The 21,912-nt window shown below is 40.3% G+C and overlaps 1 protein-coding gene across 3 annotated transcripts in view; it reads right to left on the bottom strand.

Moving 5' to 3' along the window:
* DOCK11 (dedicator of cytokinesis 11) overlaps window positions 1-21,912 on the bottom strand; it is a 192,733-nt gene that overhangs the window by 150,920 nt on the left and 19,901 nt on the right. The window lies entirely within an intron of this gene.

Here is a 21,912-nt window from a genome sequence, read left to right as displayed (position 1 = left end):
AAGGCAAGGGGCCCAATGCAGAACAGACCATCAACTTTCTCATATGCAAGTTCAAGTTGAAGCTGAAGAAAATGCAAACAAGTCCACAAGAGCCAAAGCACAAACTTGAGTAAATCCCACCTGAATTTAGAGACCGTCTCAAGAATAGATTTGTTGCACCGAACACTAATGACCAAAGACCAGACAAGTTGTGGGATGACATCAAAAACATCATACATGAAGAGAGCAAGTCAGGAAAGAAAGAAAAGACCAAAATGTTTGAAAAGACCAAAATGGAAGAAATGATGAAGTAAAAGAGCTGAATAGAAGATTTCAAAGGGCAGCTCGAGAAGACAAAGTATTACGAAATGTACAAAGACGTGGAGTTAGAAAATCAAAAGGGAAGAACGTGCTCGGCATTTCTCAAGTTGAAAGAACTGAAGAAAAAATTCAAACCTCAGGTTGCAATACTGAAGGATTCTATGGACGAAATACTGAATGACCCAGAAAGCATCGAAAGAAGATGGAAGGAATATACAGAATCACTGCACCAAAAAGAACTGGTCGACGCTGTATGATTAGTTCAATCGAACAGTTAAGTGTTTTTCAATTACAGCCAACTCAAATATTAAGCAAATAACCAAGAGAATCTGCAAATGAATAAACAGGATTTTGATGAACTCTATACCCCCAAGCTTTTTTTTAACCAATAATTATATCTTTATTCAACATGCTGGCTGACAGGTAGGAAAATTGATTTGAATTCTATTCCTCCTCGCTTTTTGTATTCACTTTGTGCTAATAAGCATTTAAATGACTCAAAGTTAAGACAAAAAGTGGCAGAAAATGAAGAGGTGCTTGAGTAAATTGAGAGAACGGCAAAGTACCCTTTTAACATTAGATGAACCTTGCTTCTATTCTTTGGAACACCATTACTGACAAGAAAAAAACGTGCCTTCATTATACTTGACTTTCTAACCAATCAAAGAATTTAAAAAGTTCACACAGACATATGAAGTTATTGCACATAATTCATTCATGCAAGTAGAAATTAGATTGTACCCACTCTGTGCTCATCAACTAGCTTATATCCTGCCTTGGATCTCGGTCTCACTGTAAACTTGCAACAAAAAATGACCTTGCACTGACTCTTTCCTGAGTTTTATAAACAGAACCATAACATATCTTGCACTTTTAAGCAGAACAAAATTTAAAGTGCACAGATATTCTACAAGTATGAAAATTTAACCAGCTCAATTACTTACATTCAAGGAAAACAAAATCCTAAAGGTTGTGCTTGTACCATTTGAACACAGCAATATAAACCTATCCAGTTGCAAAAGCTTACCTCGCCCTTTGCCCTTGAGTTGATTCTGACTCACGGTGACCCCATGTGTGTCACAGTAGAGCTCTGATTAATAGGATTTTCAATGACGATTAAAAAATCATTAAAAATCATCCTGGTAAGGATGATTTTTCAGAAGTAGATAGCCAGATCTTTCTTCTGAGGTGCCTCTGGGTGGACTCGAACCTTCAACCTTTCAGTGAGCAGCCAAGTGTGTTAACTATTTGTATTACCAAGGGACCCCTACAAAAGCTCAGTAATCTATAAAGCAGCCACACATCATTTTCCACACTGTATCCAACCATCAGTATACCCAAGCCACTAATTTGCTCCTGATAATGGAGTAAAGAAAATTGATAGGCCCTATTCTGAAAAATCATCCTTACCAGGAATGAAAATACATCTTTCCACAACTATTTGAATTTTTCATAGTCAATTATATTGGCTCTACCCATTAGCTGAAATTATTTCTACTTTGTTTTTTAACCTACTAATATTTTCAGTCCATACCACTTCATGAGATATTATATTCTAAAGCTATTTCAAGTAAATAAAGTGATAGTTTCTTTGACTTTTTCTTCAGTGTACCTCCTTAAAATGTCAGAAGATGCCCCATTTCTTGGTATAATTTCCCAGGCTGTGGTGACCTAAGCCATGCTTAACCTATCTACCCCGCTTACGATTAAGTAAAAAAAAAAAAAATTTTTTTTTTTTTTACGATTAAGTAGGAATACCTTTTTTAGCCAGTTTTTTTTTTTTTTTTTTGGTGAGGTGAGGCAGGATTCCATAGATGGCTGCCGAAGCTCTTCTGGAAGACGCATTTTTACTGTCCTATTGGCCCTAACACGCCCTGGGCGGACTCTTCTCAGTGACCAGTCTACAATCCCTCCCAGGTTGCTTTAGCAGGCTATAATTAGCTCAAAGCCTACTATCCTGTTAAAACCCACTGCTGTCGAGTCAATTCCAACTCATAGTGCCCCTATGGGACACAGGAGAACTGCCCCATAGGGTTTTCAAGGCTGTAAATTTTTACAGAAGCAGACTGCCACATCTTTCCCTCGTGGAGCAGCTGGTGGGTTTGAACCGCCGACAGCCAAGTGCTTCATAAGTTTAAATTATTTTCACAACTCTTGTCCATCCAGAAGCTCATATCCTGCCTTCCCGTCCACATAACCAGCTTTAGAGAGTCTCACTGTGGTACTGCTCCTATAGCCTGGCTTCCCCTATACCCCTGAAAAGAGTGTTAAATAAGACCAGCATCCCTTGAGTAAGCACTGTTTGAGTATTCAGCTGTTTTACACAGCTTCCTCGAGAAAAAAATGGCTGGCCTCTGTGATCTTTTTTTCCTTCTTTAAGCTAACTCCTTATCCATGACAAAAGCCCCTATCACCAGAGACAGCATTTGAAAGAAAATAGTCTTTGAGGCTGACCCCTATATAAAAGCTTTTGTGAAAGTCTTAAATAACCTACCCAGTTGCACGACTTTATCCCTAAAATCCCCTCCAGTATTTAGTTAAGAAAGGAGTTCCCAGTACAGCACCCATGCTGCTCCTCACTAGAATGCCTAGGTTTCAATGTCTGAGCATCCTACACTGTAGACCTAGATTCCACCGACTAGCTTGCGGATCTGTCATTCTCCAAGCCTTCCCCTGGAGCTCTTATAGCCATAAATACAAAACATCCAATAACACACAGTTTAGTTCTGTACATTCACCAAGCATCAATCATGTGCCAGACAATGGGGTACAAAGCTAAACCCTGCCCCTGAAGAACTCACGGGCTAGAGGGATAGTCAGACACCTAAACAGAGAACTAGACTACAATGGGTAAGGGCTCCGACAGAGGACACAGGGAATGTAGCGGGGAGGAGCTGTGAACTCCACTGGTGATGGAGGCTCAGAGAAGAGGTAGCATCTGAGCTGAGCCTTGGAGGATCAAAGAAAAACTCCCATGTTAGGCAAGGTGAATAAAGGCAAGGAAGAGAGCCGAAGTAATAAGCATGAAGGAATAAAAGCATGTGCTCAGTGAGTCTGGGGATGTACGGGATGGGGAGCAATGGCCAAGAGGAGCTGGAAAGGCACAATTATAGATGGCCACGTAGGCCATGGCAATGAGTTTGGACTGTTTCCTAGTGTAGAAGAGATGGGGAGCCAGTGAAGGTTTTCATGCAGGGGGTTGACATGAACAGATGTTTTACTCATATTTATGTACTGAAAGCCAGAAGGTCAAACACTACAGTGCTAATGGAAATTAATCCATAAAATGACAGCCCAAATGACAGCAGAGGCTGAAAATTCGCCCTATTGTCTATATTTTCCAGGAGCAATACACTGAATTATGGAAAACTACTTACTACAGTTGCATACAAAACTACTGAGGAAAATTTAAAAGTGAGAGCTGTATTTGAAGAGTCTTTCTTTACCAGAGAAAATGCTTGCATCTTCCTTGTGAGACCAAGATGTAATTAGCCTGGACATTTTATTTTGAAGAGATTAGCTGTCAACCGGCACTTAATTTTTTTCCCAGCACTTTTTAAATGGCTCATTTGATACAAATGATGAAACATAAAGTTGGATCACAGTATTCCCTTGTTCAAACCCCTTCAATGGCTCACCATAGCCTGCTAAATAAAGCCTAAATTTTTAAGCAAGGTTTATAAGGCTCCTTTTAATCTCGCCTTCATCTCCTGCCTTCCAGCCATGCTGGGCATTTATCCTGATGGGCCATGTTATCTCACCTTTGCTTATCCCGATTGCTAACACATTCAGAATTAATTTACAGATCCCAGATTTAATTTAGAAGCAACAACTTACTGTTCTAAAAAAAAAAAAAAGACTGTGGTCTTAAAGGTATTTAAATCTAAAATAAGGAGTCCTGGTGGCGCAATGGTTAAGTGCTCAGCTGCTAACCAAAAGGTCGGAGGTTTGAACCCACCAGCTGCTCTGAGGGAGAAAAATGTGGCAGTTGGCTTCCGTAAAGATTTACACACATCCTAGGAAACCCTATGGGGCAGTTCTACTCTGTCCTGAGTGGTCCCTATGAATCAGAATTGACTCAACGGCACTTTTTTCTTTTTTTAATCTAAAATGGGGTCCCTGGGTCCTTCCCACAACTATTCACTATAAGACTTCAAGAAGCAGTCTAAAATGATCCGGTAGAAATGGCCTCTCCCTCCTATAGGCCCACGTCCACAATCCCAATACAGATAGTCCCAGACTTATGAGGTATTCAAGTTATGGCAAACCGCACTTAAAATTGTCTTTTATTGTTTGTTCGTTTTGGCACAACTTATCTTTAGTAATATGCTCCTGTTAGGTGCCATCAAGTCAGTTTCGACTCATAGAGACCCTATGTAAGACAGAACGGGAGCACTGCCTGGTCCTGCACCATCCTCACAATCTTTGTTACGCTTGAGCCCATTGTTGCAGCCACTGTTGTCAATCCATCTCGATGAGAGTCTTCTTTTTCGCTGACCCTCTACTTTACATCAAGCATGATGTCATTCTCCAGGGACTGGTCCCTCCTGATAACATGTCCAAAGTACATTAAGATGAAGTCTCGCCATCCTCACTTCTAAGGAGCATTCTGGCTGTACTTCCTCTGAGACAGGTTTGTTCGTTCTCCTGGCAGTCCATGCTATATTCAATACTCTTCGCCAACACCACAATTCAAAGGTCATCAATTCTTCTTCGTTCTTCCTTATTCATAGTCCAGCCCTTGCATGTATACGAGCCAACTGAAAATACCATGGCTTGGGTCAGGCACAGCTTAGTCCTCAAAGTGACATCTTTGTTTTTTAACACTTTAAAGAGATCTTTTGCAGCCAACTTGCCCAATGCAATGCGTCTTTTGATTTCGTGACTGTTGCTTCCATGAGCATTGATCCTGAATCCAAGTAAAATGAAATCCTTGACAACTTCGATCTTTTCTCCGTTTATCATGATGGTGCTCATTGGTCCAGTAGTGAGGATTTTTGTTTTCTTTATGTTGAGGTGTAATCCATACTGAAGGCTGTAGTCTTTGATCTTCCTTCAGTAAGTACCTCAAGTCCTCTTCACTTTCAGCAAGCAACGTTGTGCCATCTGCATATCACAGGTTTTTTAATAAGTCTTCCTCCAATCCTGATGCCTGGTTCTTCTTCATATAGTCCAGCTTGTTGGATTATTTGCTCAGCAGCACAGACTGAATAATTGTAGTGAAAGGAAACAGCCCTGATGCACACCTTTCCTGATTTTAAACCACGTAGTACCCCTTGTCCTGTTCGAACAACTGCCTCTTAGTCTATGTACACAATTAGGTACTCGGGAATTGCCATTCCTCACAATGTTATCCACAATTTGTTATGATCCACACAGTTGAATGCCTTTGCGTAGTCAATAAAACACAGGTAAACATCTTTCTGACATTCTCTGTTTTCAGCGAAGACCCATCTGCCATCAGCAATGATAACCCTCATTCCATGTCCTCTTCTAAATCCGACTTAAATTTTTGGAAGTTCCTTGTCAATGTACTGCTGCCACCATTTTTGAATGACCTTCAGCAAAATTTTACTTGCATGTGATATTGATACTGTTGGATAATTTCCGCATTCTGTTGGATCACCTTTCTTTGGAATAGGCACAAATATGGATCTTTTCCAGTCAGCCAGGTATCTGTCTTCCAAATTTCTTGGCATAGACTAGCACTGATTCTGTGTGTTAAAACATCTCAATTGGTATTCTTTCGATTCCTGGAGCCTCGTTTTTGGGCAATGCCTTGAGTGTAGCTTGGACTTCTTCCTTTAGAAGCACTGGTTTTTGATCATGTGCTACCCTCCTGAAATGGCTGAACATCTCGACCAATTCGTTTTGGTACCGTGACTTTTTTATTCCTTCCACCTTCTTTTCAGGCTTCCAGCATCATTCAATATTTTGCCCATAGAATCCTTGAATAATTCAACTCGGGACTTCATTTTTTTCTTCACTTCTTTCGGCTTGAGAAACGTTGATAGAATGTTCAGAAATGTCCTTTTGGGTTTTCTAACTCCAGGTCTTTGCACATTTCATTACAATACTTTGTCTTCTCAAGCTACCCTTTGAAATCTTTTCAGCTCTTTCATTTTACTGTTTCTTCCATTTGCTTTAGCTACTCCACATTCAAAAGCAAGTTTCAGGGTCTCTTCTGAGAGCCATTTTAGTGTCTTCTTCCTTTCCTGTCTTTTTAATGACCTCTTGCTTTCTTCACGTATGTCCCTGATGTCATCCCACAACTCGTCTGGTCTTTGGTCATTAGTGTTCAATGCATCAAATCTATTCTTGAGATGGTCTCTAAATTCAGGTGGGATATACTCAAGGTCTTATTTTGGCTCTCATGGACATGTTTTAATTTTCTTCAGCTTCACCTTAAACTTGCATATGAACGACTGATGGTCTGTTCCACAGTTGGCCCCTGGCCTTGTTCTGAGTGATAGTGAGCTTTTCCATCATCTATTTCCACAGATGCAGTCAATTTTATTCCTGTGTGTTCCATCTGGTGAGGTCCATGTGCATAGCTGCCCTTTAGGTTGTTGAAAAAAGGTATTTTCAATGAATAGGTCATTGGTCTTGCAAAATTCTATCATGCAATCTGCCGTGTCATTTTTATCACCAAGGCCGTATTTTCTAACTACCAGCCCTTCTTTGTTTCCAACTTTCACATTCCAATTGCCAATAATTACCAATGCATCTTTATTGCATGCTTGATTAATTTCAGACTGCAGAAGCTGATAAAAATCTTCAATTTCCTCACCTTTGGCATTAGTGGTTGGTGTGTAAATTTGAGTAATAGTCATATTAACTGGTCTTCCTTGTAGGCATTTGGATATTATCCTCTCACTGACAGTGTTATATACTTCAGGATAGATCTTGAAATGTTCTTTTTGACAACGACTGTGATGCCATTCCTTTTCAATTTGTCATTCCCAGCAGAGTAGGCCATATGATTGTTTCAAAATGGCCAATACCAGTCCATTTCAGTTCACTAATGTCTAGGAGATCTATTTTCAAGCATTCTAATTCATATTTTACTACTTACAATTTTCCTTTATTCATACATCATACATTCCATGTTCCAATTATTAATGGATATTTGCAGCTGTTTCTTCTCATTTTGAGTCATTCCACATTGGCAAATGAAGGTCTTGAAAGCTTTACTCCATGTCATTGAGGTCGACCCTACTCTGTGGAGGCAGCTCTTCCCCAGTTGTATCTTGAGTGCCTTCCAACCTGAGGGACACATTTTCCAGCACTATCTATTAATCAGGCAGTTATGCTGCTATCCATAAAGTTTTCACTGGCCATTTTTTTTAGAAATAGATCACCAGATCCTTCTTCCTAGTCAATCTTAGCCTAGAAGCTCTGCTGAAATCTGTCAACCAGAGTGACCCTGCTGGTACTTGAAATTCTGGTGGCATAGCTTCCAGCATCACAGCAACATATAAGCCATCACAGTACTACAAACTGACAGACGAGTGGCGCACATACAACATTGCAGCATAATTTGCTGATGTTATTATTCTCAGACGTTCACTCGCAGATGTTCAATTTTATGATTTATGTTCAAAACACTGCTGTATGGATTTAGTTTTCTAAACTCAATCAGGGGTTTCAGTTGCTTGACAACGAAGACTCAAATGCTGATCGCTCTGCTAAAGTCGATAGGCAGATTTGGGAAGCACTGAGATGTTACCACGAAATATATGAAGAAAAAAAAAGGAAAGGACCATACAGACAATTCTCACTAATATTCTGACTGGAAATGCCATCGCTATTCCCAGCGATAATCCAGATGATCCAGAACCTTCCACAAATGGAGCTATTACCACAGCTGACAAAATGACAAGGTTGTCCTTCATAGTCCAAGTAAATTTTTATGATTTGTACGTGTTTATGTATGTATTAAAATATATCTCTAAGTTTATATGTAATATTTCCATCCCCAAAGACAAAGATCAGATTTATAAATATACTGAAAATAAAAAGCAATGAAAATGAAAAATTTTTTTAAATGAGGTATTCGACTTATGTCAGAACCCATTTACGATGGTGTCATAGTAACAGGACCCGTCGTAAGTTTGGGACTAACTGTACTAGTATCTGTGCTTCCTTCCTCACCCTAGACTTCATCAGGAGGTGTGAAGTACAATGCCTGCTGGCTTTCTTTTCTCTCTTCCCACTAGAATGAAACATCTGTGGTTGTGAAGTCCTTGTCTGTCTTATTCACTGCTCCACTCCAGCTCCTCAAAATGACATGCCAAATGATTGAATGAGCAAACCACAAATCTCTTGTCAATATCTTCCTAACCCTCAGCATTAAGATTTTCTGCCTCTGCAGTCTTTCAAGACAGCCACAATCTTCAAAATACTGAAAAACACACATTACGGAAGCTGTCCAAAGGATCCCTGGTATTACACACTTTAATAACATGAATCATCACTGGTTAATTTCCCTCTTGGTAAATCCACAGGGTCATATATGAAGTTTTCATAGAAGAAGGCATGCCTACACAGAGCAAAGCTAAAAATCAGAAGGTAGAAAATAATGTTGGTTGGGCATTCAGATTACATCTGAAAAAAAGCCAATGCCTCAAGCAAAATTCCACTTGTACTAGTACCATATACAAATAATGCATGCAATATACATTTTTTTTTTTTTTACCAACAGTACAACCCCCTCGCACATTACCTCCCTAGGTGCACTATGCGCGTTGTATGTGTGGAAGCATTATTTACATGGGTGCACTGTTTGTGAAAAAGTACAGTAATAGTTTTCCCATTGCCTAACTTCCCCCTAAATGAACTGTCGTTCTCCATCCCTCCCTTCCTTAAGCTCACATTCAGTCTGTGTGCTAAATGTGCCAACATTTACATTTTCTTATTTCCTTCCCTAAAAGTACTCCAAAGCGTACAATATCGCATATGTCCAGAAGCCAGAGTCTGGCTTCATTACCAGCACTAATGAGAAGCCCTCCCCCATCCTCTTACCTAAAACATCCTTATTTTGCAATGTTAACCCCTGGCCCTTGTAAATACCTCTGTGAGACCTTAGACTTAGAACAATGCAGCCTCTCTATGGCAGCTGGCTAAGCCAAGAAACACTCCCCACCTCTAACCGAAATATCCCTATTTTGCAACGCTAACCCCTATCCCTGGTAAACACCCCTAAGAGACCTTAGACTTAAAGCAAGCCAGCCTCTCTTTAGCAGCTGGCTGAGCCACACCATTTTCATAATGACAAAACTATGTCTTTCCTAGAAAAGAAGCTCTACATCTTCTCCCCTAGACATCCTCCAGCTAGACTAACATGACCCTCGCCCATTTTCTCAATATGACAGATCATGTCTTGCTTTCACTTGCAATTCAATATGGACCCCGTGGCCAAGAGCCCTCTCACTAAGCCCTTGTCATTCTGAACCACATCCACTGCCACTCCCTAGCCCTGGATCAACTCCCTTGCTTATTTTTCTCTGCTGCTGCTCCAAAAGGATTCCAGCCTTTGCTGCTGCTTCTGCTATTACTGTCGGAGAAAATCCCGATGGGGGCATTGAGGGGCTTCATTTATACATTCACAAGCCCCAGGCTCAGCTGGGCTCTCAGCCTTGCCCTCCAAGCTTTTACTTACTCCTAAATCGGCATTATGGCTCATGGAAGAACAGGACACACGAGGTTTCACAAATGGAAACACCCCCAGTTCCTTACAAGAGTGTCCTGATTAACTTACATCGCCTGATGTCCCCACACTATTAACACACACACATAACTACATCTTTTCACATTTATTTGGCAGCCAACTCCTTTTTGGGTGCCACCTCCTCCATTTCCTAAGGGGGTTCCTAATCCAGGGTCTTAAGTGATCCTTGGATGGGTTACATGGGATCTGTGAAACTCTGAAATTATACGGAAAATGCTGTACGCACATCTTTCGGGAAAAAGGATCCAGGGCCTTAAAGAATTCTAAAGGGGTGTGTGACCCAAGAAAGGTTAAGATGTACTGCCTTACTAGATTCATATAAACACAATGCATTATAATAAAAGGTTTATTGGTTTTGTGTGACTATAAAAGCAATACATGTTCATTAAATAATTTTTAACCAAGAAATAGAAAAATAAAAATCACTCAGAATCCCACCATCCTTGATGTCAGTAAGCTGTATACCTGTAAAAAGTTGAATTGGCAAATGCTGTGTAATATATAGGTAAAAAAGAGAAAAAAAAGTATAGCTGCTGAGGCAGCTTATATACAACCAAACACCTCGTGGGATTTGGTTTGTTGATTTTGAGGTTTAGGGTCATGGTTTCACGGGACATTCTAGGTTAACTGGCCCAATAATTGTTTTTAGTGCATCTGTTCTACCTCCTAGTTCCTTGCACAGTGCCTGGGGTCTTAAAAGCTTGTAAGCAGCTATCCAAGGCAGGACAGTTGGTCTCTATTTGCCTGGAGCAGTAGAGGAAGAGGAAGAATCAGGTATAGGAGGTAGAAATAGAAGGTGTGGCTAATTGCCTCCATGAACAAGTGCCTCCTTTGTTATGAGAGCAAAATAACTAGATGGTGCCTGGCTACTATTACTGAACGTTTTGATCAAAGATTCTATAGAAGAATCCTGATCAAAAGGGGGGAAATGAATAACAGAATTCCATTCCCGAATTCTCATGGAATCCAGACTTTCTGGAGCCACTGAGGTTGGACGAACCCCCAAAACTTTTGCTATGAGATAATCTAGAAACCGTAAACCTAAAATACCCTCTGACGTCTTCTTTAAACCAAATAACAGATTAGCTTATTTAGTAAAGAATGTTTGTCTTGTGCATCATGCTCTGTTGAAGAACTATCTATATGGGATCAAATTGACAACAGCAACTCAGCACCGGGCAGAGAGTTCATGTTAATGGGGGATGAACGATTTGGAAAAGGAGGGCGAGAATGGCTGCACAACTTGAATGTAATCAATGTCACTGAATTGTACATGTAGAAATTGTTGAATAGGTGTATGTTTTACTGTTTATACTTTCAACAATAATAAAATAAAATAAAAAGAATCCCACCAGCCATAGGTGACCGCTATTAACATTTTGATGTTCCTCCAACACTTTTCCATTTTTTTTTCTCCTTCCAAATTGGATTTATACTGTTGATTAAGTCAATTTCTGATTGTTACATTGTTCTAAATAAGATAACAGAAACTTCAGAGTACAAAGAATTTGGGACAAGTATTCAAAAATCTCTTTGCTTTCCGAGATACACCCACCAACAAATATTTATTGAGCACCTGCTATGTGCCTGACACTCTGCTCCAAGAGTAGAAGAGGTAAATCTTTATCCAAGTTCTCACACAAGGTGTTTAAAAATTCTAGGGATCTCAAAAGGCTATGTGAAGCCCCAGCCTCAGAGAACCTTTTAGCTTCAAATGACTGGACCTATATCAACTGAAAAATAAGGCGGATGGTAACACTGGTATAACTGGAGGCATGAGAAACGCAATTAAACCATCAGAAGTCAGATTTTTTTTTTTTTTAACAATAGTTTTCCTTCATTACTAAAATATACTCATCTAACGATAAAAATACCTACGGTACATGCGATTTGACTGGAGGAAGTCTGTGTGTTATGAATGAGATCCATTCCTGAATGTGTCTTTAAGTTAATTTGTAGGTAAGCTGGAACAGGTGCATATGGTTCTTATTCGGCCTTGCTTTAGTGCAAGAAAAGGCTCCAACCGTTTTCAGTGATTTAACAGTTGCACGTGCAACAAGTGAAGGTGATTGTGACAAAGAATTTGTTGCCAAGTTTGAGGATTTCAAAGTGTGGGCAAATTTACTTAACATTAAAGCGCAAAAAAACTGTCCCTATGTGTGACATTCAAGCCGGACATTCGTAACCCAGGGACTTAGTATATATAATAAAGGCCCAGGTCATCTCGTGCGACTCAAACTCATTCTAAGGGCAATTTCTTGTGTTCTGCACAATGACAATGTTAGGGAGTGTGTGACTTCCGGTGTGGGTGACTATTCAGAGGACAGCACTTGTTTGCATGTGGAATTCTGATGTGTTTAAAGAAGGAATAATCAGTGTGATTACATCATCACTGCCGGTTACATATTTCACAAGCAAGATAATTATGGCAAAACAGAATTATTGCTTCTTGGCTTTATGTATGTATAGGCAGAGGATGGACCAAATGACAAGGATTTCTTTCCATTAAAGTCCCCTCTCTCCAACACCAATTTTCATCCTTCGTTTAAATACTATGCCATCTTCAAGAATTGGAAAGAAATATCTTTCCAGAATTCAAGGCAGAACCCATTGAAATGCTTAATAACTTTCCTTATCAGTCACCCCACTCCTTGCTAAACCACTGAGCCCTTCCCTCTTTGCTGACCCTTCAGAGGTTTCTCTTAGGAAGCAATCCAGGCCACTACACCCGATATAAGAGTTTCCCAGGCACATTCCAGCACCTACTATAGAAGCTGCAGTCTCTGGGCCAGGTCATAGGCTTGCCCCCTGCGTTCTTGCAAACACCACAACTGTGAGTAGCTGTTTTTAGGCTGTAAGTAAGGTGGTCATCAGACAAATAGGCAGAGACAGCCCCTTGCCAACCCCCGGTATCTTTCTCTCCTCCTAGGGGCCCTTGGCCAGACAGCGCCTTTCAGAAGGCCCCATCAGTGGACAGGACAGCTGAGAATAGAGACACAAGAGACAAGAGCCCTCAATGTCTCTTAAAACAAGAGGCACATTCCATGCAACAAGGACTTGAACCAACGCCAGCTAAACGTGAGGCTGCTCTAGGGCTCAGTTTGTAGCATAAGGACCAAAGACTTTTAAAGCCCTTTCCCTTACTTTTCTTAAAACTGTAGCTGGAAGTCAGACCTGCTGACTCCGTGTCCCTCCACTCTTCTCAGCAGCTACCCCCGTGATGTGGGCATGACCAGAGAACCACTGCACTGCTGAGGAAAGTCTTTGCGACAGAACGCCTGCCACGGCAGCCACGTTTTTCATTACTCAGAGGCCTTTTTCATTTCTTTGCTGTTTGTGGATTGTTTTAGGTGCAGAAATTTGACAGGGAAATAAGTAGGTGTTACTGTACCACCTATACAGGAAGTGGTAGAAAATAACTGTCATTTTAACCGACAAATGTAAGGTAGTTAAAAGTAAATATGTTCAAATTAAAATGTTAAAAGTTTCTGTATTCCAGGTGGTGGAATTGATTTTTTTTTTTTTTTCGTTTTTCTTCCTTTTCTGTTTTTCCCCAAATGTTTCTATGTCAAACAAATATTGCTGTTATAATCCAAAAATATATAATCGACCTTATTTTTTAAGAAGGTATAGGTATAGATTTTTAGGGAGGAAGCAGACAGCCTAAAGCATAGATGGGGACCCAGCTGCCAACAAGTCAGTTCAGACTCACGGTGATCCCATGTGTGTCAGAGTAGAGCGGTGCTCCATATGCTTTTCAGTGGCTGATTTTTCAGAAGTAGACTGCCAGGCCTTTCTTTTGAGGTGCCTCTGGGTGGACTCAAAATGCCAATCTTTTGGTGCATTAATTGTTCACACTATAGATGAGGAAGGGAAGCCTTATACAGTAAAACCTGTGAAAGCTTGAACCTGTGTAAGGCAGAAACCTATCAGAAAAGAAAAACTCAAATATTTTCCACTAAATACAGAGCAACAGAAAAGCGGTGACTTTACCCTGCCAAAGGTGGAAAGTTTGCGAGACTCGGAAAAACAAGGCAGTCCCTTCGAGTTTCGGCTCTCATAGGTTTCACTGTACCTCTTTTTAGACTTCCCTTCTGTGGCTAAAGGAACAAGAACAGAGGTCTTCTCAATGAGGTAACAAACTCATGACTCCTCCCCCAACTTGGTCCCTCCTTAGGCAGCTTAAACAGAAAGACACTTGTGAACTAGTGAGAGTCACAGAAAGGAAACCCACACTGGGTGTGGCTGCCAAGCCCAGTGGGGACAGGCAGGGTGGGAGGGCCATGCGATCTGATAGGCTTTTAGGGTTCCTCAGCTCTCCCAGGCAGACATTTCACAAGCTACCCTTTCTCTGGCTAGTTCTTAACTATGCACTCAAACTTCCAAACTTCTCCTGTGGAAGATAAACCTACGGATTTGTTACTACTGAATGGAGTGGAATGTTTAAGTAATTCTTCTGAAAAGTGACACCCAAGCTCAGTTCAACCCAAAAGTGATTCCCCGTTTGTAAACTACAGGCATTCCCTTCTTGTCTCTCTGCCCTCCTCCCTCAGTTGCTTTTCTCTTAGCTTCCCTCCCTTCTCCTCTAACCACTCCCACCTGCAAAATGGGGCTCCTAAACAACTGTTTGTTGTGTGGGTGTTTGTTTGCCAAGTATTATTGAAACAAAATCAATTTCTACAAGCAATGAGAAGAAGTAACACATATTCATTTTTCTTCTAGGGATGGCCCTGGAACCATACTCTAAGTTCCCTGAAATGGCTGTGCCTCAGTACCAAAACCAAAACCCACTGCCATCAAGTCAATTCCGACTCATAGAAACCCTGTAAGACAGTGTAGAACTGCCCCGTAGAGTTTCCAAGGAGCACCTGGTGGATTTGAACTGCCAGCCTTTTGGTTAGCAACCGTAGCACTTAACCACTATGGCACCGGGGTTAGCTTATGCAAATAAATTAAGCTAAACTTCAAGACTACAGTGAGGAGGAACCGCTGAATATCCTTACACTGAGATCAGAAACCTATCAGGCTCTGAGGAGCCCTGGCAGTGCAGTGGTTTAAGTGATACGGCTGCTAACTAAAAGGCCGGCAGAGTTTGGATCCACTAGCTGCTCCTTGGAAACCTTACGGGGATAGTTCTACCCTGTCCTGTGGGGTTGCTATGCGTTGGAATCAACTCAACAGCAACAGGTTTGGTTTGGGCTTTGGTTTTATAGGCCCTGTAAGCTGATATTTACCACTCTACAAGGTACCAATTTTTTATTCAAAAATATTCTCAATGATAGATCACTGATATATCAAACTGTTTTTTCATAAATAGACTAATGTCTGAAACCTTACCTAGGAAACACACTCAAATCCCAGGGCAGGGAAGACCATGAATGGAATCATTGGTTCTGCACATACATTCATTTAGTAAAGAATCAAATTAGAAGGCTAGCTTTAGGAAAGCCTACACCTAGACATTCCAAGATAACTGGTTTAGAAATTTCAGTGTTAAGTAACCTTTATTCTCAGGACACCCTGTTTTATATTTCACTTAAGTCATCGACAGGAAAAAAAAAAAATCTACCTCAACTCCTTTAGTATATGTCATATGCTCCACCTCCAAAGCCGTTTCATTATTTGGGGGTAGGGGATAGCCTCTGGGTGGTGTAAATAAATGGTTAGCACTTGACTACTATTGACCAAAAGGTGGGCAGTTCAAACCCGCCCAGAGGCACCTTAGAAGAAAAGGCCTGGTGATCTACTTTTGGAAGGTCACCGCCATGAAAACCCTATGGAGAGCCGATCTACTCTGCAACGCATGGGGTCACCGTGAGTCTGAATTGATTGAACAGCAACTGGAGGTAAGGGAAACGGTAGGAGTGGGGGAGGAAAAGCTCCTCTTGACTATTGAAAGCTTGCTAAGTACCAGGTGCCATGCTAAAAGCATTACATTTGTTATCTCATTTAATCCTCTCAAAAACCCTATGAGGTAGAAAATACAATTGTTACATTTTATCAAGGAAAAACCTGAGACTGAGTGAGGCAACTTGCCCAAGTAAGTGATAAAGTCGGTCTGATAGGCAGAATTCTAAGATGCCCCCTAAAATTCCTGGCCCCTGGTCTACCCATCCTCTATAATTCCCTCCCCCTTGAAAGTAGGTAGGATCTGTGACTATTATGTGTTACTGCTCCCAACTGACTTCAAGTTAATCAAAAGGGAAATGATTCTGGGTGGGCCTGAACTAATCAGGTGAGCCCTAAAAGAGAGAATAGGCCCTTCCTGAAGAGAGATTCACTGGTTGGCTTTGAAGAAGTAAACTGTCATATTATGCGAGAGCCACGTGGTTAGAACCTGAGAGTGGCCTCTAGGAGCTGCCAGTGACCCCTGACTTACTGCCAGCAAGAAAATGGGCACCTCAGTCCTACAACCACAAGGAATCGAATTATGCCAACAACTTGAATGAGCCTGGAAAAGGCCTTCGAGCCTCCAGGATGAGAGTATAGTTTGCAACACCTTGATTTCAGTCCTGTGAAACCCTGAGCAGAGAACCCTGTTCATCTGTCAACACTTCTGACCCACAGAAACCATGAGATAATAAATGTGTGTTATTTTAAAGTGGGAAGTTTGTGGTGATTTATTATGCAGCAACAGAAAACTAATATGGTAAAGATTCAAAGCCAAGGTTGTCTGACTCCAAAATGTGTGCTCTTACAAATTCCTAACCATTTTTAACTCTTCAAAAAGAACAGAGACATATGTCTCCTTGGAACGGTCACGGTAATGATCTTTTCCTTTCTGATGAAGTTTTCAAGTTTTACAAATGTTTTTATCATACTAGATTATAGAAACATACTTATTAATGTTACATTTGAGATCTGGGGATAGAATACACGTTTAACAGAAAACTGCTCAAATAACAACATGATAAAAAAATAAGTTGTGAGAAACCCAGTAGGATGGAAAACATAAGATTTTATTTACCAAAAACACCTTAGTGGAGCAGACTTGGCTTTTGCAAGGGCTCCAGGTTGTGCTACTTACAAACATTTCCCTTCTGACTATTGTATAAGCTGCAAGATCTGTCATCTGGTGCCTCCAACGAGAGGACAACACATTATCTCTTTTATCAGGACCCAACTAAAAAGTCCCTGAATATGAGAAGCCAGTGAATTCTCTACTGGAGTAATTCCAAAGAGAATCCCAACAAATCAAATACCGTGGTTGCCTCTTGGAGGGTTTAAATCTACGACTAATGTCTCATGTTTCCCCCTCACACACGAACACACACACACACAAACTACAGAGGCAAACTAGATGAATAATAATAGCTAACACACACACAAAAAAATAATAATAGCTAACACTTAGCATGAGCCAAGAACTTACCACAAATTATCTCGTTTACACCTCATAGTCACCATATGAAGTAGGTATTATCACCATTGCTCCCATTTTATAGACTAAGAAACTGAGGCTTAGAAAGGTTAAGTAACTTTCCCAATAGTCCATAGCTAGAAAGTAGCATTTCAACCAGAGCTCACAGCCTCAGTCATTTTGTTAGATTACGCATATTTCTACGGCTCTCCAGCTAGGTTGTATATTTCTTCCATTCTTCACACAACCTAGCAAAATGTCTCCAAAGGAATGTTCAGTGAATGCTTGCTGATAATGATAAGGAATGAGGCCAGATCCTGAAGGAGTAGGTGAGGCTTCCAGGTCATTCATCATTGTGAGAATATGGCAGACATGGATAGGGCAGATGTTAATATAAGAAGGCAGGCTAAAGGTGGCCCTCCTCCCCAACTTACGCCGTCAGTCTAAAAGTAAGTGAACTGTATCATGCTACTTAGAACCCCAAATATATTTTGAGTAACCATGTAGGGGAGATGTGATTCTGACCCTAAGATCATAAAAAGAAAACGAACCCAGTTTTCCAGAGTTTATTTCTTCCTTTTGGAAAAGCTTCTGCTACACATCTGGAAGTGATTTTCTAACACACTAATTCCAATGAGTCATCTACAATGTTAAGCAATGATTCCATAGGGTGAACCCTGATCATATTTTTCCATTGACTGGCATCCATTGGGGTCAATGAAAGGCAAAGGTTGACCCAGACTTGGGGAACATCACCCTCTAGACCTCCATTTTATATTGTCAAGAACATGGGTTTTAAGAGGTACAAAAACGTCATCTATCTCCCAACGCTAATGTAAGACTTGTTCTAATACACATCACCTCTTCCTTTCACTGGTGATTTGCAGAAGATGGATCCAAAGGCTGCCTGACGGGGAGGTACCCTAAGTAAAGGTAACAGAAGAAACACGGGGCCATATATAAAGATGAAGCAGTCAGAAATACAAGGATAGAGAATGGGTTCACAGGACAAGAGAATAAGACACATGATGCTACACAGAATATACAGTCAGCGCTCAAGACCTTTAATGCTGCCAGCAGGAATTTCTCCAAAGAATATTCTAAAAGGACTGCCAGTCCACCTCTTGCCCTTTTTCAGCCACATCCCAATATAGTGGCTCCAACTATCAGCATTTGAACTATATCATATTGGTTTCCTAATATCTAAAACCTCTAGTACTGATGTTCAAAAGCATAACTGAAGTCCATTTTCTGGTGTTTTCTGACACTTGGATTTCTTTCAGGTTACAATGAAAGAATGAGTCATGTTCTCTCAGAGACTAAGGAGCCACTTACAAAGGCTAATTTAAATCTTTCAGGTGACAAGGGTATTATTTAGTTCCTAGAAACAATAATCGACTAAATAGCTTCTTCAGGCCTGAAAGAGTTAATGCACCTTCCCAGAGCAACGTTTTTCTCCCAGGCACTAAAACAACTGGATTTTAAATGGCATAGGAATGTCAGGGTATTATAAAAACTTAAATCATCAGATATTACCTAACAAAAGATATAAATGATGTGGTGATCATCTGCCTTACAAAGGGACTCTTTGCTTTGCCAAAGGACTGCAACAAAGTTCATTCAAAAATCAGATTCCTACCGTGTATGTTAAACGATCTCAATCGGCCAAGTTGATTTACATACTTGGGAGGCATTGAGCAAGCACAGCAGTAACAAAGCCTGAACTAGATTATCACTCACTTCCTCACAGTGATTTAGGTGGTCTCAAACCCATTTCATCAAGGCATTGCCTCCAGGTTCACACAAGGCAGAGTAGATCTTAAAAAACTTCTGACTCATAATCCCCCACTCTAGAAATAAATTTGCCTTGCTTTAACATAGCACCCTTCATCCAAAGCCTTCAAAGTGTCAGTTCACATTCCCTAGTTAGTCTTCATAATTATGCCGAACAACTCTGCAAGAGAGGAAATAACAACTTTTTTTTTTTTTTTTTTTAACTATTAGGACCACTGACAGGCAGAAAAATTAAAGGATCATCTGAGCGTAAAAGGATAAGTTTATTTTTTTACAAAGAGAAGAATAGAACATTTCATGCATCTGACTTTTTGAAATTATGAAGAAATATTCAAAACTCAGTTTATATACAACAAATTGTTTCTTATATACCAGTTTTTTATTATGATCAGAGTGAAGGTTGGGGAAAAAAGTGAGGAACATAATAAGACAGAAGAACAGAAGCAAAAGGAAATGAACTCAAAGATATGTATACTGATAGAAAAAAAAAAAGGCATACAGAGCACAGAGAGGAAAAGAGACCCTGCTTATCAAGACGTGCACCATAATCTAATTCCTAAATGTCAGAGCAAGCCTTTCTATTACAAAGCTTTTAATTCATCAGTAATTCTCCCATCTATTTGTTTTTAAATTCACAAGACGTCTAAGATTTTTTTTTTTTTTAAACAGAAGATACAGCATGTACAAAACCAGGAAACTTGCGAGCAGAAATCCCTGCACTACTGTAGCTTTATTTGAAATTTAAATCCTTCTAGTGATTAATCTTGAAGCCCTGGTGGCACAGTAGTTAAGAGCTCCAGCTGCTAACCAAAAGGTCTGCAGCTGGAATCTACCAGGCGCTCCTTGGAAATCCTACGGGGCAAGCTCTACTCTGTCCTATAGGGTTGCTATGAGTCAAAATTGACTCAAGGGCAATGGGTTTGGTTTGGTTTTGGTTTTTTAGTGATTAATCTTATTAATGGCACCAAACGATGATGCCAGTATCAACAACCTGAGACACCTTTCACATGCAAACGCTGGTATCAACAAACCTGAGACACCTTTCACATGCAAACCCAGTTATCAACAACCTGAGACACCTTTCACATGCAAAACAACGACAGCTATCTTTACTCACATTTCAGAAAATTCAGGGTGGGCATTTCTGCCTCTCAAAAATTATAAATATAACATGAAACATATAAATATATGCAGATATGATACTTAAGCAGATAGGAATGGGAAGCAAATGGGAATTGAAGTCTCTAGACCCAGCCCTGGTGGAGCAGTGGTAAAGAGCTCAGGCTGCTAACCAAAAGGTCAAAGCAGTTCGAATCCACCAGCTGCTCTTTGGAAACTATGAGGCAGCTCTTCTCTGTCCTATAGTCACTAGGAGGCAAAATCAACTTTATGGCAAAGGATTTTTTTAACCTCTAGACCATCCTAATCTTTGATTCAACAAACAGAGAATGAGGCGTATGCAAAGCACTGGACAAGGTGCAGGGTTACAGGAGATTACCATCTTTATAATAATACCCAGTGCCGTCGAGTCCATTTCGACTCATAGCGACTCTATAGGACAGAGTAGAACTGCCCCATGGAGTTTCCAAGGAGTGCCTGGTGGATTCGAACTGCCAACCCTTTGATTAGCAGCCATAGCACTTAACCACTAAGCCACCAGGGTCTCCTTTATAATAATAGTTCCATGCTAATTACTATACAGATACTATATGTCACATAATTAAATATAACAACCCTGAAAGGCAAGTATGGGACTTGTCTTCAGCTCTACTTTTTTTCTGATTATAAAAATACTACATGCTTAATGTAAAATAAATTAATAAACGAAAGCATTTTAAAATACAAAAAATAAAATTTACTCATAATCGCACCATCTGGAGGTAAGCACTATAACATTATATATACACATCACATATGTATACACACACACACGCCCCGACACCCCCCACATATACACACAAACCCTTTGAGAATGCTTTCTTAGAATATAACAATAACACTGCTAATAAACTCATTGCCATTGAGTCGATTCTGAGTCATAGCGACCGTACAGGACAGACTAGAACTGCCTCAGAGGGTTTCCAAGGAGTGGCTGGTGGATTCAAACTGCCAACATTTTTGGTTAAGAGCTCTGGCTGGTAATCAGCCAAGCTCTTAATCACTTTGCCACCAGGGCTCCATCACACTAAAAAAAAAAAATTAGCTAACATTTATTCGGGGCTTATCAGGTGCTAGGCATTGTTCTAAATGTTTTATTGTATTATTTTAGTTCATTCTTACAACAACCTGTGGAGTTGGTACTATTATTATTCTCATATTACAGATGAGAAAACTGAGGCATAGAGTGATTATGTGACTAAATCCACATATATCACATAGGCATTATTTTACAAAAATGGGATAATCCTTTACATGTTGTTTCCTAATCTAAACATTTCCTATGTCAGTAAAAAATACAGATCTCAACTGAATGATGCTGTGGTTTTCTGCTGTATGGCTAAATATCTGCCCAATCCCCTACTTTTGAACACTCGGGTTGTTTAAATTTTGTTGTTATTATAAACAACTCCTCAAGGCCCACTGAGGTTGATAACGTTATTTCCATTTTACAAATGAGCACAAAGAGCTTCCAAAAAGTTAAATCGCCTGCGCAAGGGAATGACGACTGTTGATTGTCTTGGTAGAATAGCTGGGCCCTTCCAGAGATCTGACTAGGAAGCAGTAGCTC

Source organism: Loxodonta africana, chromosome X (assembly GCF_030014295.1).
Source record: "Loxodonta africana isolate mLoxAfr1 chromosome X, mLoxAfr1.hap2, whole genome shotgun sequence".
Lineage (NCBI taxonomy): Eukaryota > Metazoa > Chordata > Mammalia > Proboscidea > Elephantidae > Loxodonta > Loxodonta africana.
The sequence above is the reverse complement of the archived record's forward strand: the minus strand, read 5'-3'. Positions and strand labels throughout refer to the sequence as shown.